The sequence below is a fragment of the Somniosus microcephalus genome, chromosome 1 (genome assembly GCF_052327205.1).
Source record: "Somniosus microcephalus isolate GS21.2 chromosome 1, FLI_Smic_1.0, whole genome shotgun sequence".
In the NCBI taxonomy this organism is placed as follows: domain Eukaryota; kingdom Metazoa; phylum Chordata; class Chondrichthyes; order Squaliformes; family Somniosidae; genus Somniosus; species Somniosus microcephalus.
The window spans coordinates 393,426,059-393,451,585 of record NC_140987.1 but is presented as its reverse complement, the minus strand read 5'-3'; positions in this window follow the sequence as shown (position 1 = coordinate 393,451,585).

Genomic DNA, 25,527 nt, shown 5'->3' with positions numbered 1-25,527 from the left:
GGAGGTAGAGGAGAAAAGAGCGGCAGAGGGGTGAAAGCAGAAGGTGATGGGGTGAGAGGATGAAAGGAGAGAAAAAGGTATGACGGAAAGGGGAGAAAGGTTCAGCAGAGGATAGGGGAGGGGAAAAGATTAGGGGAGGTGGTGAGGGAGGGCAGTGGGTGGGGAGAGATTGTAGAGAGATGCGGGAGAGAGAGAGACAGGGAAGGGGAGAATGGAAGGTGAGAGCTCAGGAAAGGAGGAGGGAAGAGGAAATGAAAGAGGGAGGAGAAAGGGGAAAAGTGAGGGGAAGGGGAAAAAAGGAGCAAGGGAAAGGGGCAAAGGTGGTAGTTTGCCAAAGGAGAATGTTGAAATATTAGTGGAATATATTGAAATATCAGTAGAGTATTTTGAAGTGTTAGCAATGATTGTTGAACTGTTAGCGAGGTTTGTTGAAGTATTAGCAGAATAAAAAGTATTGGTGATGTTAAGTTTTAATGGAAATGTGGAGTGGAGTACACCAACTTATCTTCAGAGCCGAGTATCTAGTCAGTTACCACTGTGCTTATTTCAGTCTGCAGCCTGGCAGCAACTGCACTAAAAGCAGCTTTACTGCCAAAAGTAACATACTGTTATCAGCTTGAACATTGTTGCACACAGAATGAGACCCCTATAAAGTTAAAGACAAAAATACTTATCAAACAGCCACAGAATTTATCATCGAGCATCATTATCTATTTGTTTCTGCTGTAGAAAATATTTTTTCAGAAGGTGTATTAATATATGTCCATAGGTCATGATGGTATAAAAGGCCCAAAGCACAAGCACCATTTGCATGGTTATTACCACAGATGAAGAAAATGTCCAATACATTGGCACTAAGGCAGTCTATTTATTTTGTGGCTACACATCTACAGGAAACTCAAATGGATTTTTATATGATTGTGTAACTGTGTGCTACTGATAAATGAATGATATTTCACACAGTTATGTTATTTCACATGCATGAAGTATGCTAATCACATGTTTAATACCAAACCCATGGGGTAGTAAGTTTAGATATACAAAGAACGAAGGGCAAGAGAGCCAGAGGAAATGATGTCAGAAAATTGCTAGTAGTTAAATGAACTGTCATGGCAAAGTATAATGTTTTACAAAACACATCACTATAAGAACATCATTTTAAAAACATAGGGTTCAATTTCTGCAGGTGTTCTGCTCATTATCCACCATAACTTTGGTGGAAACCCTGGAGAAACAACATAAATGGCCATCCACACCATTTCTCTGCGATTCCCGCTGATCCTCCGCCGGTGTTACAGCAGATGATCAGGAGAACCCCCACGGAAATTTTATTCCAGAATTTTTAGAAATAGGAAAAAGCCATTAGGCCCAACAAACATCTCAAACCCAGCTACTCACTTCTTCACCATATCTTTCAATGCCATCTCACTCCATGTAATTGCCCCTTGAAGACATTTGTACTGCGCACTTCACTGTGCCCTCTCTGGTCATTTATTCCATAAATGTATTACCTATTGTGTAAAAAAAAACTCTGACTAACTTCCTTTCTTACTCGCAACTTCCTAATTGTGTCCCCTAGAGTTTGCCCTTTGCCTTCGTAATCATAATCTTGAAAACTTCAATTAGATCACCACAAAGTGTAATTTTTTACCTAAGAAAACAAACCCAGCTTCCTGGCTTTAATCATAGCTTAAATTCCTGATAACTGGAATTATCTTTGTTGCTTGCCTCTGTACTCTCTCTAGGGCAATAATATCCTTCCTATCATTAGGTGACCAGAACTACACACAATACTCCAGATGGCATCTGACCAACACCTTATACAGAAATATTAAAAACACTTTTGGTTTCCACTCTATCCTTCTGCTAATGATTGCAATGTGATTGGTATGTGAATAGTTTTTTCACACTACTGACCTTTGTTGCTACAAATAATTTATTTTGGATTATAGTTTGATCAAAAACTAAGATTGAAAAATATATGAAAACTGCAATGAAAAAGTTGATACTGTCACAGATACAGGGCTAGATTCTTCTCTAAATTATCGCCTTTTTTGGAGAGAATTTGAGCCCTTAAATCGTGTAAATGGGTTCTTAGAGGCTACCGCCTCAAAACCACCACTAAAAAACTGCATTGAACCCAAGGGTAATTAATGATGAGATGAAAGAGGCATACCTACCACTGACGAGGTAATAGGGGAATTGTGCCAGCTATTGCATGAATCCGCAGCCAAGATTATCTGCCTGGACACCTCTACCTGTGGATGTGAAGAAAGTGACAACTGCACTTTCTATACCACCATGTCATTTAAAGCAACCACAGAGGACCTATTGCCATCTGGGCATGCATTTGTCAGGTCACTGACATTTTTAAAGAGAAACGGGAAATTCATCCAGTTTGGCATGTCAGCAAGGCAGTGGTGTGTGATGGAACCATGCAGGTTCAGATGGCTGGGTTCCCCAAAGTGCAGAGTACATTAGATGGCATGCATATAGCATTGCAAGCTCCTACAGTTAACCTCTTCAACTGTGTTAACAAAGGGCTAAATAGTATAAATGAATAACTTAGGCATTAGGTGCCAGTTGCACTGTTGCACATCATAGAAACATAGAAAAATAGGAGCAGGAGTAGGCCATTCGGCCCTTCGAGCCTGCTCCGCCATTCAATATGATCATGGCTGATCCTCTATCTCAATACCATATTCCCGCTCTCTCCCCATACCCCTTGATGCCTTTTGTGTCTAGAAATCTATCTATCTCCTTCTTAAATATATTCAGTGACTTGGCCTCCACAGCCTTCTGTGGTAGAGAATGCCACAGGTTCACCACCCTCTGAGTGAAGAAATTTCTCCTCATCTCAGTCCTAAATGTCCTACCCCGTATCCGGAGATTGTGACCCCTCGTTCTAGACCCCCCAGCCAGGGAAACATCCTCCCTGCATCCAGTCTGTCTAGCCCTGTCAGAATTTTATACGTTTCAATGAGATCCCCTCTCATTCTTCTAAACTCTAGTGAATACAGGCCTAGTCGACCCAATCTCTCCTCATACGACAGTCTTGCCATCCCAGGAATCAGTCTGGTGAACCTTCGCTGCACTCCCTCTATGGCAAGTATATCCTTTCGTAGGTAAGGAGACCAAAACTGCACATAGTACTCCAGGTGTGGTCTCACCAAGGCTCTGTATAACTGTAGTAAGATATCCTTGCTCCTGTACTCAAATCCTCTTGCAATGAAGGCCAACATACCATTTGCCTTCCTAACTGCTTGCTGCACCTGCATGTTTGCTTTCAGTGACGGTTTGCTTTCAGTGACTGGTGTACAAGGACACCCAGGTCCCTTTGTACATCAACATTTCCCAATATACCTCTTCTCCTTCTTCTTCTTAGGCAGTCCCTCAGAACCGAGGATGACTTGCTTCCACATTAAAAATGAGTTCGCAGGTGACTGATTAGTCCAATGCAGGACATACAATCTCTGGCACAAGTGAGGTTGAAGGGGTGGGGTGGGTGGGGTGCTTGGGTTGACGTGCGCTCCTTGCGCTGCCTGCGCTTGGCTTCCGCTTGCTCCCGGCGAAGAGACTCGAGGTGTTCGGCACCTTCCCGGATGCTGCTCCTCCACTTTGTGCGGTCTTAGGCCAGGGATTCCCAGGTGTCGGTGGGGATGTTACACTTTTTCAAGGAGGCTTTGAGGGTGTCCTTGAAGCGTTTCCTCTGCCCACCTGGGGCTCTCTTGCCATGCCAGAGCTCCGAGTAGAGCGTTTGTTTTGGGAGTCTTGTATTGGGCATGCGGACAATGTGACCCGTCCATCGGAGCTGATCGAGCGTGGTCAAAGCTTCGATGCTGGGGATGTTGGCCTGAGCAAGAACACGGACGTTGGTGCGCCTATCCTGCCAATGGGTTTGCAGGATCTTGCGGAGGCAGCGTTGGTGGTACCTCTCCAGTGCTTTGAGGTGCCTGCTGTACATGGTCCATGTCTCTGAGGCATACAGCAGGGCGGGTATCACTGCTGCTCTGTAGACCATGAGCTTATTGCTGGGTTTGAGGTCCTGGTCTTCAAACACTCTCTTCCTCAGGCGACCAAAGGCTGCACTGGCACACTGAAGGCGGTGTTGGACTTCGTCGTCGACGTTTGCCCTTGTTGACAGTAGGCTCCCAAGGTATGGAAAGTGGTCCACATTGTCCAAGGCCTTGTCGTGGATTTTGATAATTGGGGGGCAGTACTGTGTGGCGGGGGCAGGTTGGTAGAGGACCTTTGTCTTACGGATGTTTAGTGTAAGGCCCATGCTGTCGTACACTTCGGTGAAGGTGTTGACGATGGTTTGGAGTTCGACCTCCGAGTGAGCGCAGATGCAAGCATTGTCTGCATACTGTAATTTGACGACAGGGGATGGGACGACCTTGGATCTGGACTGGAGGCGACGGAGGTTGAACAGTTTCCCGTTTGTTCTGTAAATTAGACCCACTCCAGTGGGGAGCTTACTGAGGGTGAGATGGAGCATTGCAGCAAGGAAGATCGAGAAGAGCATTGGTGCGATGACACAGCCTTGTTTGACCCCAGTTCGTACGTGAATTGGGCCTGTGGTGGAACCATTGGTCAGGATCGCGGCTTGCATGTCGTCTTGAAGCAGGCGGAGGATGGTGACAAACTTTTGAGGGCAGCCGAATTTGAGGAGGACACTCCATAATCCCTCACAGTTGACGGTGTCGAAGGCCTTTGTGAGATCAAAGAAGGCCATGTACAGCGGTTGGTGCTGTTCCCTGCATTTCTCTTGTAGTTGACGTGTGGTGAAGATCATGTCCATTTGCTCCTCAGTGAGCGGAATCCGCATTGCGACTCTAGGAGGAGCTCTTCGGCCACTGGAAGAAGGCGATTGAGGAGGATTCTTGCGATGACTTTCCCTGTGACAGACAGCAGGGAAACTCCTCTGTAATTACCGCAATCGGACTTGTCACCGTTCTTGAAGATGGTCACAATTACGGCATCTCTGAGATCCCCTGGCATGCTCTCGTCCTTCCAGATAAGAGAAATTAGTTCACAAATTCGCGCCAGTGGTGGTTCTCTGCCATGCTTTAGTGCCTTGGCGGGGATTCCATCTGCTCCTGAGGCCTTGTTGTTCTTCAGTTGTCGGATGGCCTTTTCAACCCCATGCGGGGCTGGGGTTGTGCTGAGATGGTGGCGGGTAGCATGCTGTGGGATGGTTGAGGACACTCGTGTCGAAGACAGAGTCGTGGTTAAGGAGATCTTCGAAGTGCTCCTTCCAGCGGGCACTGACTGCCTCTCTGTCCTTGCTGAGAACATCTCCATTCTTGGCCCGCAGTGGGGAAGGGCCTTGGGTGCTTGGGCCGTAGATGGTCTTGACTGCGCTAAAGAATCCACGCACGTCGTGGTTGTCGGCTAGCTGCTGGATCTCCTGCGCTTTCTCCACCCACCATCTGTTCTTTAGGTCGCGAGTTTTTTGTTGGACCTCAGCCTTCAGGCTTCTGTAGAGCTGCTTTCTTGCTCTCGAGTTCTGTTGCTGTTTCCAGATCAGGAATGCCTTGCGCTTGCGGCTTATTAGCTCCTGGATCTCCTGGTCATTCTCGTTGAACCAGTCTTGGTGTTTCCTGGTCGAGTGACTGAGCATCTCTTCACAGGTGCTGATTATGGAGGCCTTGAGTGCAGACCAGATGCTGTGGGCACTCTGTGTCTCTGCATCACTGGGAGTCATCAGGTTGTTTGTGAGGCGCAGGCTGAATAGGGCTTTCTTAGCGGGGTCTTTGAGTGCTCCAGCGTTAATTTTCCTGCGGCATTGTTTCTGTTGCCACCACTGTTTTGGGGCTACATTGATGGAGATGACAGAGCGGATTAGGCGGTGGTCTGTCCAGCAGTCATCAGCTCCTGTCATGGCGCGGTTGATGCGGACGTCCTTGCGGTCCCTCGCTTGGATGATGACGTAGTCCAGCAGATGCCAGTGCTTGGAACGAGGGTGCTGCCATGAAACCTTGTACTTGTCTCTCTGACGGAACAAGGTGTTGGTTATGACAAGGCCATGTTCTAAGCATTTCAACAGGAGGAGGGTACCGTTGGAGTTGGCTTTCCCTACCCCATCTCTGCCGATCACACCTCCCCAGAGGTCTGTGTCCTTTCCAACTCTGGCGTTAATGTCGCCAAGGAGGATCATCTTGTCACCTGTTGGGACTTGGGACAGGGATTGTTCGAGGCTGGAGTAGAATTCGTTTTTGGTCTTGTCTGTGGCTTCCAGTGTTGGGGCGTACGCACTGATGACCGTAGCGCACTGGTTCCAGGCTAGGGTGAGTCGAAGAGTCATGAGGTGCTCGTTTATACCTCTAGGGGAGTCTCTGAGACGCCCAACCAGTTCATTTTTTATGGCGAAGCCTACCCCATGGAGGCGGCGTTCTTCTTCAGGTTTGCCTTTCCAGAAGAAGGTGTAACCACCGCCTTGCTCCTTGAGCTCCCATTTAAATAATACTCTACCTTTCTGTTTTTCCTACCGAAGTGGATAACTTCACATTTATCCACAATATCCTGCATCTGCCATGTATTTGCCCACTCACTCAACTTGTCTAAATCGCCTTGAAGCCTCTTTGCATCCTCCTCACAACTCACAATCCCACCTAGTTTTGTGTCATCAGCAAACTTGGAAATATTACATTTGGTTCCCTCATCCAAATCATTGTTATATATTGTGAATAGCGGGGGCCCAAGCATTGATCCCTACGGTACCCCACTAGCCACCGCCTGCCACCCCGAAAAAGACCCATTTATTCCTACTCTCTGTTTCCTGTCTGTTAACCAATTTTCAACCCATGCCAGTATATTACTCCCAATCCCATGTGCTCTAATTTTGCACACTAACCTCTTATGTGGGACTTTATCAAAGACCTTCTGAAAATCCAAATACACCACATCCACTGGTTCTCCCTTATCTATTCTACCAGTTACATCCGCAAAAAACTCCAGTAGGTTTGCCAAACACGATTTCCCTTTCATAAATCCATGTTGACTTTGTCTAATCCCGTTGATATTTTCTAAGTGTCTTGTTATCACGTTCTTTATAATAGACTCTAGCATTTTCCCTACTATTGATGTTAGGCTAACCGATCTGTAGTTCCCTGTTTTCTCCCTTTTTTAAATAGTGGGGTTACATTTGCCACCCAATCTGCAGGAACTGTTCCATAATCTATAGAATTTTGGAAGATGACAACCAATGCATCAACAGACTAGGGCTCAGATGTTCACAATCATAATATGGGGAAACATCATGTGATGTGCAATGGTGTAACTGGCACCAGCCATCACTTTATTGACATCAAAATGATCATATTTTTCTGCTCACTTTCTCTATTTGTTTATTTTTCTTCTTTTCACACTTCCATCATTACAGTTTTCTCATTTATTTAAATTATATTCCTCTCCCTTTAAAATTCTCCCTCCCCTTAGAGGTTCTTAGCCAAGCTGTTCCTCAATCAGTTACCTGAGCAATTTACCATTTGTAAGAAGGCAGAGTAGACTTGGGAACACAGGGCTATCCATATCCAATAGAAAATGTGTGATCCCACTGATAACTAAATTCTACAGTTTTTGTTATGGTGTATAAAAATAGAGCAGCAACTCATCAGGCCAGGGATAAGGCAAACTTCTTAGAAAAATAAAAACAAGTTAGGCGGTGTGCAGGGGATGGCTCGTGGGGTGGAGGGGGGAACAGTAGCATGAAAAGCATGAATAAATCCTGCCTACATACTTTGCATTCATTCCTGCTAATTGAACAATATCTATTTTCTGATGCCAATTTTGCACAGTCGAAAGTTATTCCAATAGTGACCACTGCATGCAAGCTTGGTCATCAGTAAACTGATGACTGACATACGATCCAAAGCTTGAGGATTGGCTCAAGCTCTGACCTTATCTTGGCTATCACTGCATTCACTAGTAAACCAGCAAGTTACAAATAGGTAAGAAAAATAGCACCACCACAAGGGTGTAACCCACACCACGATAGACTACCAGAGAACAGACAAAGAAAACATCATCCTGAGGACTTTTTGCCCATTCCCTTTCCCAGTATATCATCTGATATCCGACAGACTACATACCATCTCCCAGCGACCACCAGGGTTTGGATGGACATGTCACTGCTGCAAGGCTGCTTTACATCTCTCTACCTGGTGCCCCCCACCGCACCCCAACTTAGATACCAGTTTCTTGGAGAGCATTATGGTGATGATGGGGGAGGGTAACTATTAAATACAAAAGATATCGTAACAAGGACAATTTCAATTCACGAGGAGATTACAATTACCTGCCGCAGGGAAGAAAATTAACTTTTGTTCTGAATTGGTTTCTCAGAGCTGATATTTAAACGAAATTCATATAAAAATGCCTTTTCTGCAACATGTGATCGTAATACAACTGAACACTTAATGGAAGATATTCCACCTTAGGGCCTAATACAGATGCATACTCTGCTTAGTCTTTCTATGCACACTGCATTATTATTCATTTATACTCCTCCAGTACAATTTGTCCATACCGTACAAATTTCTTTTATAACCACAAATATTGAATTGATTTAAATATTCTCTCTCTCTTTCTGCTCTCTGGATCTTTGATGCATCTGTTTTTCTCTGCAGTCCTTGCTCTTCTTGTGTCATGTACTAACTGTGGCTGAGAGAGCAAGTGGATGGTTTGCTTCCAGGCCTCCATCAGTGGCACTCTGAGTGAGCTGTAGGAGAGTAGCTTTGGCTTGACTATTTGACCAATTTTTCTTTCTTCCATTTTGGAAACCATCTCACATCAGCTCAGTTCAGGCATCAGCCCTCATCCCAACACTCCTACATGTTCTTCCTTCTTTCTGCATTCTCACTGAGTTGAAATTGAGATTTATCACACAGCTATTTAAACCATTTTTCCCTCAGGAGCTCAAAATTGTGGAACTCCTCACCTCTGGCAGACTTTGCTTCCTCCTACAATCTAAAGGGTTTTAAAACCCCAGCATGATGTAACTTAATCACTACTTTTTGTCTTGTTATAGTGATTTCAGCCGTGGCCGTGTCCTATACAATGCTTCTTGGCCCTTAACACTAGTTTGTCAAATGAAAATCTCTGTGATGTTGCAGGTTGCTACTCCAACATGCCATCCTAGCACACTGGCCTGCATCCATTGCTCTAAAGGGTAAGCTATAAAAGTACTTCACAGGGGTAAACTGATAACTCCATTCCATATTTGAACACACTGTAAGCTGCTTGTCTGAATGGTTGCCACCAGTACCACTGACCATGTTCATTTAAGGCAGTGTTATTATTAGCAACTTGGAACCGAACAGAAACTTTTCAACAGTTTCTGAGTCATAAAATGGGTCGTTGTCAAATACTGCATGTTTCCAAGTTCAGTAGCAATATGATTCCATCCAATAGTTTATGTAGAAAGTGTTTACTGTTTGGCTTTAAGGCTGCTGTCTACTTTCAAACTATCAATGGTTAAAGTACACAGTTGGAGCTCAATATTTTCTGTGACTAAAGCCAACTGTATGTTAATAAATGTTGGTTCACTATTTTATGCTCATCAAATTGGGGAATGTTAGTCCTGAGAAATGGAACACTTGGCAGTTCAGGCACTCGGTGTCAGCATCAAGAACTCCTGCTCTTCCTGGCAAAGAAGGAAGCGCTTAAAAAATAAACTTAACTTACCTTTGTGGCCCTTTTCTGCGCTTGCTGCTCCATCGTGCCCGGTGCTCCTGGTGAGGCTGAATGCAGCTGCCCAGCATTAAAACATAGTCGGTGTCTGAATGACGTCATTAGACCCTGGCATTTGAATGTCAAGAGACCCTCACCTGCCTGCTGTGAGGGCCTCGCTGTCTGTCCTGAACATGCCTTGTAAAATGGCACGCGGTGTGAAGCATCAGAGGGCCAGGTGAGTAGGTTGCTGTAAGCATTTTAAACCCCCGGGTGCCCTGCTGCTGTTGTTGGGTGGGGGGGGCGGTGGGTGGTGCAATAGGGTGAGGACTTAAAATCGGGGCTGTAAAAATATTAAACAATTCTGGAAAAAAAGAGTAAACTTACCATAAGATGTAATGGGCCAGAAATTAGGATCGGGGGCTTGCCGCACGTGCAAGCCCCCGATGTGCACTCACCCAGTGCGCCGACATCTGAAGCCTGGGCCTGCTTGGAATTCCTGTCACTGGCCCGGTTCAGATGTCGGCGCGATGTGTTTGCCTGATCCAGCAGCGTAGTTAGTGCGATGTGCCGGCTGGGATCAGGTGAGCACTGTGCAGCCAATCAGGGGAGGGGAAACTTCATTCATGAGTTTGATAGTAAGAACTGTCAAACTCATGAAAAGTATGGGCGCCCAAAAGAATAGTTTAACTTTAAATAAAATTAAAAAAAAATCCCAATAATTAAATAAACTATAAATAACTTTAAAAAACTATTTTAAACAATTAATCAAATTTTTGAAAAAATAATTTTTTAAGAAATTGGGTCTAAAAATAAACTTACCTTACTGTAAAGTCCTTAGAAACAATAAAGCTGTGGAAAAAATGTTATAGTTTTTATATGTCTAAAAAGTTCAGGCCCTTGCACACGGGCAAACCTGTCAAAAAGAAGGAAGTTCAACGCGTGCGCGCAGAGTCCTGCGCGCACGCGTTGGACCTCTGAACCCCTTGGAGGAAATGCCGGTTCCCCGCGCATGCGCTGTGCATGCTGAAATCCGGCACTTCCAACGGGCCCACGCGTGAGTACACCATCCGTACTCACGCGTTGGGACCGGAATTACTGGCCCATTATTTAACGTTAGAAATGCTTCAATGAATTTTCCCCACATAGAGCTAGCTTCCCTTCTGCTTGGAGCAAGTTTTGTAAAGTGTTGTGTAAAAAAAAAGTGTTCTACATATTGGCCAGGATATTCTGTGCCCTTTGATTGAGATGCATCTGTGTCGGGTGGGATGTCTGCCCACCATGGAGCTGTGCCTTTGACTATCCCCGAACATCTCGCCTTTGCCAGGGAGATAAGCCAAAATAGAGGTGAAAGATTGGAGTGGCAGACCTCAGAGGCCTACTACAGTGGGCGGGTGCAGGCAGCCCCCGTACTAGTAACAGAAGTGGCAATTTTATTCATTAAAATTTTTTGGCTTCCCTTCAATCTGTGATTGTCAATATAATTATCCATACTGGTATTGAAGTGTTACATTGTCAGTATCAGGATGGACATGAGGGGATAGAATAGGCAGATGGAGGTGTTCAGTAGGGGCTGTTCTACTGCATTTGATGTTATTGAGACGGTTCACCTTTTTTATGGTGACCGCAGCAGGTAATGCTGCTTTCCAGCTTCCTTCTTGTATAGGTCTGCCCGTCCTTTTGCCCGGGGGGGTGGGGGGGGGGGGCAGAGCTTAGTTAACCCGCATTACAAATCACTGCAGCCTTTCAACTTACTGTGAAGATCCTCCAGTTGAAATTATTTTTATTTCATTTTTACTCCAGAATATTGCTGTCATGGAAAATGCTTGCAAAGTCTTCAAGTGGTCTATGTGTTACCTCTCTCACTCTAGAATTGATTGGCTGCCATCTATAAATGTTTTACAGTGGAGCTAAAAAATTAGAGAGAGGATTGCCTTGGCCTTTGCGTCACAGAACTCAGCTGAAATGTAGCAGTACGATTTGATACCAAGAAAGAACACATATGTAATATTTTCTCTACATTGCGGAAGCAGGATGACCCAACTACCATGTAAACCAAGAAAGCTAAATTTCAGCACTTAGGACCTTTGTGGTTGTACTCATCAAAAATATGGAAAATCCAGAAAAGAAAGTGTCTCCAATGCATATCTACTTAAAGAAATTGTAAGTGTTTGCATTGCATATTTTAAAAATGAAGCTAAAATGTATTTGGTTCATTGATAGCTCAAATGATGCGCAGCTAAGAAACAAATCCTTTTCACATATTTGCTGGTTTCATACGTTTATATGTTGTATTTGTAAGCTTGGTGGGTATTCACAAATTCATTTTTCTACCCCAATGTCTGCACAATCTTCGCACAAATAAATAACAATTGTGCAAAGATTTACCAAGGAGTTCTTTCATTTAATATTCTAGACATTTATTCAGGGTATCAAAAGCACCTCGTATTCTGCCGTGAAATAAATCCCAATTGTTCTCTGACACTGCTAAGGGTTTTCACTGTTCCTGAACCTCTTTGTGCACTCTCTAGTGTTTTATTCAGCATGTTAGCCTAGACAAAGCCAACAGCATGTTCGAGGCCTGTGGGAAAACAGCAGAGTGCTTTAAACCAGTTTCTTCTTAAGGACTTAACTTCAATCTTGACAAAATATAATTGATTTGTCTAATTCTGGATGAAGCTCTGGAGCTTCCACTTTGACTGTCAACTTTTAGTCAATAATAATTTGTGGGTTACTGGTCCAGGACTGGTGTGTACTGAAAGGCTGTAGTTATACTGTCAGTGTTGTGAAGCAGCTTTGGATTTGCAACAATGCAAAGTTTCAGTATAACTTAGGAATCTACTAAGTGCGTTAAACCCTTGAGGTGTGAGACACCCCTCCCCCCCCCTTCGCCACGAGGCTGTCTCATACTAGTATGGTTACCATTAAGCGCAGTATAACTCCAAGTGAAGCTACTAGCCTTGACTTAAAAGACAACAATCTTGACAGTCTGATGAAATGTCATTGACCTGAAATATTAACTCTGTTTCTCTCTCCACAGATGCTGCCTGACCTGCTGAATATTTCCAGCATTTTATGGTTTTATATGAAAACTCGAGCTTTCAATTGTGTTGCTTTAAATTTGCTTTTCTTTTATCCTTTCTATTTCTTCCTGTTTCTAAGATTGCACTTTTAAATTTATTCTCACTTTATAATACTTGTAGCATCTGGTTCTCACCACAGGATGGCATTGTAACAATCTTCATAATAAAATCATTTTGGAACATTAAAAAACATTTGATCCATTAAGCCTATTCTCTCCATAGACCATGTACAATTTGCCTTACAATGGACTCTTCCCAAGCCACTTGATCTCCTGAAGGAAGTCACCAGCCACAGGTCAAACCTTCAAGAAGATAATGGCCTGGCGTTACAAATAACGGTGAGGCTAACAGCGCTCACTGTTATTATGGAGTAAATCGGACAGCAACTTCCAGAGTTCGCATACGTGCAGTTAAATGCAGAAATCAGGAAGTTGCTGTCCGATTTGCCCTGCTCCCCCACAAGCTTCGCTACACCGGTACCTCGCCGATAGACTTGGTATTGAAATCCATGTAAGGGTGAGAAGTTACTGTACTTACCCATTAGTTACTAGATTTGCCAGAAAAAGTTAGGGCTGCTGCATTCAGGTGTAAGTGAATTTTTCATGACGTGATAGGTCTTAATTACTGTCAAACAATTTCTCTGGCCCTGAAAATTTAATTTTACAAGTATGGCATCTCATTCCTTCAGAATTGAATTAGTGTTGGAAATTTTTTTTTAAACTTTTTCTTTCAGTCTCTTTTATCTCTCTCTCTCTCTCTCTATCACAACTTTCTTTCCCACTCTTTATTTTGCTTTCTGTACATGATTTTACAATGAATTAAATATTCTAATTTACACTTTCTGGTTTAGACTGCATGGCCTAGAAATTGAGTTTGCGCTGCGCCGGGGCTTAACGCCGGAAATTTAGCGCCGGTGCTAAGTCGCGCTGTGCGCGCCAAAAATTCAGTAGCGCCGCGCCCAAACGGCTGCCGGCGCTACTGAAGGCTGTTTGCGTCTGAAAACTGGCGCTACGCGCCGCATTGCGGCGCTATTCTGGCGCTGCGGCGCCCGATGCGGTGCGGCAGGCTCGGGAAGTGCAGGCCTCCTCCTTCAGTTAAGGAGGAGCTGCCTGCACCCGCCCGCTGGCCGGTTAAATCGCCACAAAAATGAGCTCGGCACCTCGGGGAAGTGCCGGGCTCGCAGCCGAGAAGCATCTGTTCCGCGGGGGGGTGGGTGGGGGAGTCCGGGGAGGGAGGTGCGGGCAGGCGGCCGGCGGGAAAGCGGCTGGCCGCCGCTCCACCTTTATGCGCCGGCGCAAAGTCGTGTAAGACTCTGTTGCCAGAGTCTTAGTTGCGGCTGCCACGGGCGAGGCGGCCGCAACTGAATTTCGGCGCTGGGGCCCGTCACCACGGCAACCGGGACGCTGCGCACACCGATGACGTCATCGGTGCCGGCGCAGCGCTACCGGTGTAACGCCGATGTTGGGCCCTAGTCAATTTCAAAACCGGCTGTAAGTCCAGCGCAATGCCCTCTAGCGCCGCAAAATGGGCACTAAGCCCACTCAATTTCTAGGCCCATGTCTCAGTGAGGATTCTTCAATCTGATTGGTCGAGGAGCCACGCTGTTTTTCCTGCTCACACACGCCACAGATCCCCTGTAGAGGGCGCCGCGCTGGACCAGATGCCTGATGACAGCAAGTTGCCGCTCAAAACCCCGCTAAAAGTCTATGGGCAGCTGTAAATGTGGTGAAAGGCGAGCACCGTTCCTTCACTGCTGACCATAAAATCCGGGCATCATTGCAGTGCAACTCCTAAACTCTGGAGGTAATCAAATAAAACTAAAATATTAATCCAGCCTCATAACCAATATGTACAGCTCTGACCAGCTGCATTCATTCCACAGATGACACACTGATGGTCCTAGCACTACATTGTGTTCCTGGAGTACCTGATCTGCATATCCTCAATCCTGTATTTGTGCAGATATTTTTTTGATTTTTGGTGGGATTCTGTGCCATATTTCTACTAATCTGAGGAAAGGGATAACAGTTCATTTTATTCTCCTTGTGGTTTGTTAATTTTGTACTGTATCCTCCATTTCTGCTAAAATCTACATTAACCATGCCTCTCAATTTTTAAAGAACTCGATCATGTCTCCTCGCAATCTTTTTTTTCTCCAATGCAAACAAGTTTAGCTCTGTGCGTCTCTATAAATTAGGGTCCTATGTTCATAATCGTCCTTATTGCTTTTCTCTGAACCCTTTCCAACACAACAATATCCTTTTTGAAGTTGGGATGGTCTAAGTATTTTAAATGTAGCCTTACTAATTACATAATTACATATTTTCAACGAATTGTCAGTAATCACACCTAAGTTATTTTCCTTTCGACCCTTTTCAAATGGGCGGCCATTCATTGTGTACTGTTTCCTGTTCCAATGTGCATTGCCATAAATTTACCCACAGTAAATTAATTTGTCATTTCTTATCCTATATACTTAATTTTCTGTTGTCATTAGATCACATAGTGGGTTGTCATCAGCAAGTTTGCTAATATTTTCTCCATATCATTCCTGAATAATATAAAACACTCTTAGACAGGCTGCAAGAAAAGATTGCCATTTAATAGATTATCATTCTCTCACATCTAGCTCCAACCACTCCATCTTTTTTATTTTTTATTGATACTACCAAACACATTTCTCCTCGGAATTTTCCTCTCTTCCTGCTAAGTTTGAAATGTGAGGTCTTAAATGCCTTTCTCCTCTTTGTATCCTCACTTTGATATAATCAAGACTCCCTGCACAATCTCCTGTCCTAGTTCAAGACCTCTAAACTATGGAATTCCTTAAAATTCTCTCAGTTTTCCCTTCCGTCTGCAACTACAGAGGGCCAGTTATCTGAATGTGTGCTACTGTGACGAGGTTCCCCATTTAAAAAAATGCTAATTGGGTCTTTAAAACCCAAGGTTGACATCATCTAATTGATTTGATTTTGCTCCCTTTTAAACCTTGATGGTGACTGGCACCATGGGGCTTCAGATAATTTTGTAAAATAATCTGGCCTAATTATTATCTTTTGGTTCCAATGCCAAGCCAAAATTGGCTAGCTAATTTGCTATTAATTTCATCTATCTTTATTTTCTTTGAAGCCTTCCCAAGCATGCATTTCCAAAATACCTTCTGGAATTGTATCTACCCATATCAACTAATTTAGGTACTTCACCAAAGAATTCCAGTAGTTTTGTGAGGCATGACCTATTCGTTCTAAAGCCATGCTGACTACCCCTAATGGCCTCTGCACTCTTTAGATCAACACTGGTAGTATCCTGCATAATGCTCTCAAGCATTTTTGCACAGCGGATATTAAACTTTATAGTTATTAATCCCCAGATTCATCTCTCCCAGGATTACATTCACTATCCTCCAGCCCTCAGGTTCAGCTCCTGTGTTTATGGATGTACTAGAAATATTAACTAGAGCCACACCTATTTCTTTGCTTATCTTCTATATTAATGAATCCAGCTTACCCTTTGGACAATTACTTTCCTGACTTTCATTATGACACAACACTAATCACCTCTACAGGTGTTATCGATTCTTGAGCCCAAATGACAAGATCTAGTATTTTTCCACAATCTTCATCTATGAAAACTGATGTGGAGAATTAGTCTAACACATCTACCATTTCCTAATCTTCTATTGTGGCGACACGCCACCACTGGACATAATCCGCTCACGGCGGCACGGACAGTTTAAGCAGACGCCCCCAGCCGGGGGCCCTTTCCTCCAGCAACTTGTTTCCCGCAGGGACAGGCTGCCGGGAGCACTTCCTGCCTGGGGAGTATTTAAGTGGATGCGCGGGCTTTTCCAGTTCCTCTTTGCCATGAGGTTGATTAAAGCAGTTGTGTTTTACTAACTCTGGTCTCGACTCCCACGTTTGCCGTGGTATCTCAACACTGGTGACCCCAACGCTCAGGACGAATCCTAAGCTAGCATGGCGGATACAAACGCAGTCACGGTTAAACTACCGGACTTTTGGGTGAACCTGGCCGAAGCCTGGTTTGTTCAAGCTGAGTCCAGATTCTGGCTGAAACACATTACAGTCGACGCCACAAAGTACGACCACCTCGTCTCCTCTCTCACCTACGCCACAGTCCCCAAGGTTTGGGCAGCACTGCAGGCTCCACCAGTGGAAGGCAAGTACGAACATCTGAAGGCTGCGCTCCTTAAAAAATTGCAAACGTCCTCTTACCAGCGCAACTGCCAACTCCTTGACCTCCCCGGCCTTGGTGACGCTTCACCATCAGACCTGCTTTCCCACATGCTGTCCCTCTCGGACGACAAAAACACCGGTGCCCTCTTTCACACGCTTTTCATTCGGCGGCTCCCCGCCAGCATCCGCCCGCTCATTGTGGAGTCTGGCTCCACGGACCTGAATGAAATAGCCGAAAAGGCCGACCAGCTGCTCTCTGCGCAGTCCGCTCGCGACGTCACGCCTGACCTCATGGCAACGACCATGCGGTCTTCCCGGCCCACTAGGCCCGACCGCCCTACCACTCCGGGTCACTGTTACTACCACACCCGTTTTGGCACTAGGGCCCAACGCTGCACGCCACCGTGCACTTTCAAACCCCCCCCCCGCACCGGCCCCCGCGATGGCCGCGGGGCAAAAGGGGCCTCTACTGTACGTCACCGACGACAGAACCAACCGCCGATTTCTGTGCGACACAGGGGCCCAGCACAGCATCACCCCCGCCTCCGCCCTCGAAATCCAACGCGGCGCACGGGGTATCTCGCTGGCCGCAGCCAATGGCTCTGACATCCGCACATATGGCACCCGCATGGTCACACTTGATCTCGCAGGCCGCCGCTACCGCTGGGAGTTCCTCACAGCCAGGGTCCTCTGCCCACTCATCGGCGCCGACTTACTACGCGCCCACGGCCTCCTTGTCGACATCCTGAGGCACCGCCTCGTCGACATCAACACTATGGCCCCCATCCCCGGCGCATTCACCCCGGCCCGTTCGGCCAGCCGGATGACCTACTGCCTCGCCAGAGCCACGGACGACTACTCGGCACTTCTAGCCAAGTTTCCCGCCCTCACTAACCCGACCTTTTCGGCCAAAGCCGCCAAACACGGTGTGGAGCACTATATCCCCACCACCGGCCCCCCGGTTTCTGCCCACGCCCGCAGACTCAACCCAGCCAAGCTGGAAATCGCGCGGGCCGAGTTCACCACCATGGAACAACTCGGCATCATCCGCCGCTCCAGCAGCCCTTGGGCCTCGCCACTCCACATCGCCCCCAAGCCCGGCGGAGGCTGGCGCCCTTGCGGGGACTACCGCCGCCTCAACGACGCCACCACCCCCGACCGATACCCGGTGCCACACATACAGGACTTCTCGGCCCGACTGGCCGGACGAACCGTCTTTTCCAAGGTCGACCTGGTGCGCGGTTACCACCAAGTCCCCGTACACCCCGCGGACATCCCCAAAACGGCCGTCATCACCCCATTCGGCCTGTTCGAGTTCCTGAGGATGCCCTTCGGCCTCAAGAATGCAGCCCAGGCTTTCCAGCGCCTTATGGACTCAGTCCTCCGGGACCTGAACTTCCTGTTCATCTATCTAGACGACATTCTCGTGGCCAGCTCCTCCAAACAGGAACACCTCCAACACCTTCGCATCCTGTTCGGGCGCCTAGCCCAACACGGGCTCATCCTCAGCCCGGCGAAGTGCCAATTCGGCCTAACCGAGATCAATTTTCTCGGTCACCACATCACCCCTGCTGGGGCCGTCCCCCTGCCCAACAAGGTGCAGGCCGTCCAGCAATTCCCCCGCCCCAAAACCATCAAGGGCCTCCAGGAGTTCCTCGGGATGGTGAACTTCTACAACAGGTTCATCCCCAGAGCTGCAGCCCTCATGAAGCCCCTATACGACTCCCTCCGAGGTAAATCCGGCAAGATGGCCGTAGCCTGGACCACTGACACGTCAGCCGCCTTCGACGCCACCAAAAACGCGCTCACCGACGCCACCCTGCTCGCGTACCCAAGGGCCAATGCCCGGGTCGCGCTCACTACCGACGCCTCCGACCACACGGTCGGAGCCGTGTTCGAGCAGTGGGTCAATGGCGCGTGGCAGCCACTTGCCTTCTACAGCCGCCAACTGCGCCCCCCGGAGGTCAAATACTCGACTTTCGACCGCGAGCTTCTCGCGCTCCACCTGTCGGTCCGCCATTTCAGGTTCCTCCTGGAAGGCCGCCCCTTCACCACGTATGTGGACCACAAGCCGCTCACATACGCAATGGCCAAGCACACCGAACCCTGGTCCGCTAGGCAGCAACGCCAGCTCGCGGCCGTGTCCGAGTTTACTACGGACATCCAGCACGTCTCCGGTAGAGACAACGTTGTCGCCGACTGCCTTTCCCGTCCCGCCATCTGCGCGAATCACCTCGCGGTCGACTACGCGCAACTAGCAGCAGCCCAGCTCACGGACCCAGACCTCCTCTCGGCGGCTACCAGCCTGCCAGGGCTACGCCTAGCCAAGGTCGCGCACGGGCCCGAAGCCACGGCAGTCACTTGCGACGTCTCACTCGGCCAACCCAGGCCGGTCGTCCCTGCAACCTGGCGCCGCCGCATCTTCGACGCGCTACACGCGCTCTCCCATCCGGGTGCCCGCGCATCCGTCAAACTCCTCTCCCAGCGTTTTGTCTGGCGTGGCCTCAGCAAAGATGTTCGGACTTGGGCCAACTCCTGCCTCGCCTGCCAACGGGCTAAGGTACAGCTACACACAAAAGCACCCCTGGGAGACTTCGAGGTACCCAGCCGCCGCTTCGACCACGTACACGTCGACATCGTTGGTCCTCTGCCGCCATCGCAAGGCCAAACTTATCTCCTCACGATGGTCGACCGCTACACACGCTGGCCTGAGGCAGTGCCGCTGCCCTCCATCACTACAGCCGACATCGCCAGGGCGTTCGTTAACACCTGGGTCGCAAGGTTCGGCGTACCAGCCGACATAAGCACCGACAGAGGCGCCCAGTTCACCTCCGAACTCTGGACGGCCACAGCACGCAACCTCGGGGTGACGCTCCACCGAACCACGGTGTACCACCCGCAGGCCAATGGGCTGTGTGAACACTTCCACAGGTCACTCAAGGCCTCACTCCGCGCCGGTCTGCAGGACAGTACCTGGACTGACCGCCTACCGTGGGTGCTACTAGGCCTACGCACCGCGGTCAAGGAAGACCTCCAGTCCTCGGCAGCGGAGTTAGTCTACGGACAACCGCTGCGCGTCCCAGGCGAATTCCTTCCGGAGGCTACCACGCCTTGGTCGGCCGAACAGCAGCGGCTCAACTCTTTCTCTTCCGCTCAGCAGTTCGCCCCACTTCCGGTCAACTGACACGGCGAACTCGCACCTCACGTCCCGTCAAACTTACAGCAGGCGCGCTTCGTCTTCGTGCGACACGACGCGCACCACGGGCCCCTGCGACTCCCGTACGATGGACCGTATGAGGTACTACAAACCGGGGACAAGGTCTTCAAGCTGCGACTCGGTGACAGGGTCGACACAGTCTCCATCGACCGGCTCAAACCAGCACACACAGAACCAGGGGAACAGGTCCCCGTGGCCTGGCCTCCAACTAGAGGCCGTCCCGCCAGCAAGCCAGCACAGCCGGCGGCGAACCGCCCGGCCCCACCAACTAGACCGGCGACCACTCAGAGCCGCTCTGGCAGAACCATCAGACCACCGTCACGACTCGTCCACTCCTCCTAAGCGGATTCTGGGGGGGGCTCTGTGGCGACACGCCACCACTGGACATAATCCGCTCACGGCGGCACGGTCAGTTTAAGTAGACGCCCCCAGCCGGGGGCCCTTTCCTCCAGCAACTTGTTTCCCGCAGGGACAGGCTGCCGGGAGCACTTCCTGTCTGGGGAGTATTTAAGTGGATGCGCGGGCTTTTCCAGTTCCTCTTTGCCATGAGGTTGATTAAAGCAGTTGTGTTTTACTAACTCTGGTCTCGACTCCCACGTTTGCCGTGGTATCTCAACACCATAATATTTCCGCCCAACCTTTAATAACCTATCTGGACTTCAATGCTCTGCCTACCACATATTTAGCTGAACAAATAGTCTTCATCTTGTTACTTGCAACATGTCTTTTTTATTGTTCTCTTCCTCCTTCTAATGTACTTCTGAACTATTCTCAGCTGACCTTTCTATGACTCATAGTCACAATCACTTTTTGTTTACTTATGTCTTTTCAATTTGTACTTAATCTTTGAGTTGCATTTAACCTCCTAAATCTTTGATATGTTTTTGATGTCTTTACTGAGCCATTGCAGTCCTGTCTTCTCAAAATAATGGTTTTTTTCTTTTCCTCATCCCTTGAAGTAACTTTTAAATAAAACAAAATTCAATTTTTCTTCCATTGTCTTTCCCAGCACACTTAATTTCTCTCAGTGAAGAATAGCCATTAGCAGTTATCTGTTCTCAATACTGGTATTAAAAGACTTATTCCTTTCTCATTTCGTTTAAAACTGTTCAATTGTCAACCTCCTGAGTTGAGTTTCTATTGCAGTGCAACTTTTGTTGCCTGTCAATAAAATCCATCTTGTTAACAGAATTCTCCAATGGCTTCACACAGGATGCAAGAGAAAGGTCAGTTGACTCGCCTCTAGCCTTCAAATTCTCTCTATAATCTTTCCTGTCTTTTCCTAGTCTATCAATTTTACATGATCTGCTCTTTTTCATACTAAATTTGAAATATACCATTTTAGGCATTCTTTCTCCTCTCTGCACCCTCATTTTATTTAAATCAAAGCTCCTTGTTTCATCTACTCTAATCTGTTTTCCCCAGGACCTCAAAACCTCCATTAGTCTGTCCTTCTTAGTACATTCTGCTTTTAAAACCTGAACTTGATGTCACATATCCATTAGAACATAGTTCCTCTTGTCTTCGCTTCTACCTGTCTTAACTGTGGTGCTGCACTATGGCTCTTAGATCTTCATTTCTCAAACTTAAAAAAAAAAAAATAGTACATTGTGGTCCTGAGTACATAATTCAGCGCTGTACTGATGGGGCGCTGTGTTGCCCGAGCTGTCAATCTTGAGATCAGGCATTACACTGAGGCACCATCCGCCTGTAAAATAGCCAATGGTATTACAGGAAGCTTTCGATTAACCGGCCCCTAAATAACTGGAAATGTCGGTTAACCAGCAAAATTCAGGAGTCGGTTTCAGCTAACTTTTATAACTTTTATTACTTGCACAGCAACAAATTGAGGAAGGCAAGGGTTTGGCTGCAGCTGTTGCTAAGCTACAGAGACGCTTGCAACTTGTGGACGTTCTTCAGGGTTTGTTGCTTCATTCGGACCTCTAAGGTCCGTATCTTTCACTATAGCATTCGGTTATCCGGAATTGTTGCTGAACCGGCACCACGTCGGTCCCGTCCGTGCCGGATACCAGAAAGTTTTCTGTATTCGAAGAGCTTGCAGTTTTTGTAGTATTCTAACCAAAATTCCACTTTCAAACAGCGCTACCAAAAACAGATTAAATGGTCATTTAGCACATTTGCTCTTTGTAGGATGTTGATGGTGGAGAATAGTTGCCATGTTTATCTAAATAACAAGTCACTACATTTCAAATGAGTGCATTTGAAACATTTCTGAAGGGCCTGATAGGACAAGTCTTTCTTTTCAATGTATTTCTGTATTGAAATTTATTTCAACATCACATAGTGGCAAGAGTTATGGCATCAATGTAACACAAATACAAGACAGTTTGGTTTGAAGAGCAGAAACCAATAGTCCCAGACCGTGAAAAAATGGGATTGCCTTTACACTATAGTTTAAAAAATTTCTATTTCCTTCTCTATAATGATTACATAGAATTAAATAGAATTTACAGCACAGAAAAGGCTCAACTGGTCTGTGCTGGTGTTTATGTTCCTCACGAGCCTACATGGACTATCATTAAAACATTTATATAGCAAGTGGCTGCATTATGTTCAATTTAATGCAAACCAATAAGCTAATGTGATGGTTTTTACTGTGCCCTAGAACAGAGGTTCCCAAACTTTACTTATTGCATACCTCCTTCCAGATCTACCAGCTGCCTGCCTAGCCCTATCAGCAGACAGGGTTAATATTTTAACCTCTTTAATGCCCAAGCATTATACAAAATATACAAGTTATAATACACATATACTATTTAAACAATGGCTTAATAGTACTCTGAGATAGAATGTGTGGTCTGTGAAGAATAACTTGACCTCGGAGTGAAGTCCAAAGAAACGTGCCAAGACTTTGCCTCGTGACATCCATCGAACATCCGTGCGGAGCAATAGATTGACGTGCTCGCTTCCCAGCTCATTACGTAGAGCGGAAAACATTCTGGAATTTAAGGGTCGAGCTTTTATAAAGCATTCACTGCATTGACCAGCACGTCTTTCAAGTTGGTAGGCATGCTTTTGGCAGCGAGTACTTCTCTATGTACACTGCAATGCATCCACATCACAGTGGGAGCGATTGCCCTGATACGCGTCACTACTCCACTATGCCTACCAGTCATTGACTTTGCTCCATCGGTGCAAATATCAATACATTGTGACCAGACGATACCATGTTGATTTTATGAAGCTGTCAAGCATTCGAAAAATCTCCTCCGCTGTTGTTCTGGTAGCCAGCGGCTGGCAAAACAAAATGTCCTCCTGTATTGCACCTGCGTAAATGTACCGTATGTACACCAGAAGGTGAGCTAAATCTGCCACGTCTGTGGATTAATCCAGCTGCAGAGCAAAGTACTGGCTGCTAATGACACGGTTCACTAATTGAGTTAGGACATCGTTGGCCACATCATTCATTCAACATGATACTGTGTTGTTTGATAATGGCACATAACTGAATTAATTTTTGTGCCTTCTCTCCAAGCATAGTGCTTACCATGTCTGCAGCCGCAGGTAGTATTAGTTCCTCTGCTACGATGTGAGGATTTCCTGACTTCACAACTCTGTAACTCACTAAGTATGAGTCTTCAAGGGCTTTACTATTGTCATAGAGTCATAAAGTTATACAGCACAGAAAGAGGCCCTTCGGCCCATTGTGTCCGCACCGGCCAACAAGCCCTGTCTATTCTAATCCCATTTTCCAGCACTTGGTCCGTAGCCTTGTATGCTATGGCATTTCAAGTGCTCATCTAAATGCTTCTTGAATGTTGTGAGGGTTCCTGCCTCTACCACCCTTTCAGGCAGTGAGTTCCAGATTCCAACCACCCTCTGGGTGAAAAAGTTTTTCCTCAAATCCCCTCTAATTCTCCTGCCCCTTATCTTGAAACTATGCCCCCTAGTTATTAACCCCTGTACTAAGGGGAAAAGTTCCTTTCTATCTACCCTATCTATGCCCCTCATAATTTTGTACACCTCAATCAGGTCCCCCCTCAGCCTTCTCTGTTCTAAGGAAAACAACCCCAGCCTGTCCAGTCTCTCTTCATAGCTGAAGCAATCCAGCCCAGGTAACATCCTGGTGAATCTCCTCTGCACCCTCTCCAATGCAATCACATCCTTCCTATAGTGTGGCGACCAGAACTGCACACAGTATTCCAGCTGTGGCCTAACTAACGTTTTGTACAGCTCCATCATAACCTCCCTGCTCTTATATTCTATGCCTCAGCTAATGAAGGTGTAGTGTATGTGCTTTAAGTCAGAACTACTTTTTACAGCTCCTGTATACTGTAGTACCGGCAGTAACCACACCGGTATATAAGCTGTGCGCATGCCTCTGTACTCCAGTCTAGAGATTGCCCTCCTCCAGTAAAGACCTGTTATTTGTTTATGTACAGCATCTGTGTAATTATTTATCCACTGAACCACGGATCTAACAGTGGCGACGAGTGTTGATGCGAATCTACCTGCAATATTAAACAAAACAAAAAAAACAAAAAAAATAGTCGAGTCCAGGAACACGGGCGTCGACCGCGAGCGACCGCGAGCGACCGTGAGCAACCGCCCAGCAGTCAGGCAGAGATCCAACTTCACTGGGGAGGCTGTGGAGAGCCGGGCTTGGTTCCCCAGCCACAACGAGCAGTAAGAGACCGACGACAGGTCCAGAGCAGACCCTTCCCGAGCAGCGGCGGCTGCAGCCGACCGACGGCAGAGAGAGAGAGCCGGGCAGCGTCGACGGGGTAAGAAAAAGGGTGAAGAGAGCAGGGCGCAGCCGGGGGTTGATCACCGAGCGGCGTCGAGGAAAAATACTGCAAAACCAGAGCGAGAGAGGGTAAGAAACAGTCGGGTTGTAGACTGAGCGGCGTCGACAAATATCAAGAGAAGAACGCGCAGAGCACAGCCAGGGATCACGGGCTGATCAGGGTCTGCGGGGCGAAGCAAGGGGAGACGCCATTGAGCCGCAGAGAAGCAGGGAGAGCGCGGGAGGCGCCATTGAGCCGCGGAGAAGAAGGAAGAGCGCGGAAGACGCCATTTTGCGAAGCCACAGCGGAGAAGGCGGGCGAGCGCGGGAAGGAAGGAAAACGCGGGAGACGCCATTTTGTGCCAGCGGAGAAGAAGGGGAAGCGTGGGAGGCGCCATTGGTGATAGTTAACGCACAACCAAGGATGCCAAAGAGTGGCAGTATCTCTACGTTCGACAATGAAGTCGAAGATTGGGCGACATATGTGGAACGTATTGAGGTGTACTGCAGGGCGAATGAAGTGCCAGATGCTAATAAAGCACTGGTTCTGTTAAATTCCATGGGTGCAAAAACTTATGGGTTACTGCGAAATCTAATAACCCCAGAGAAGCCGGT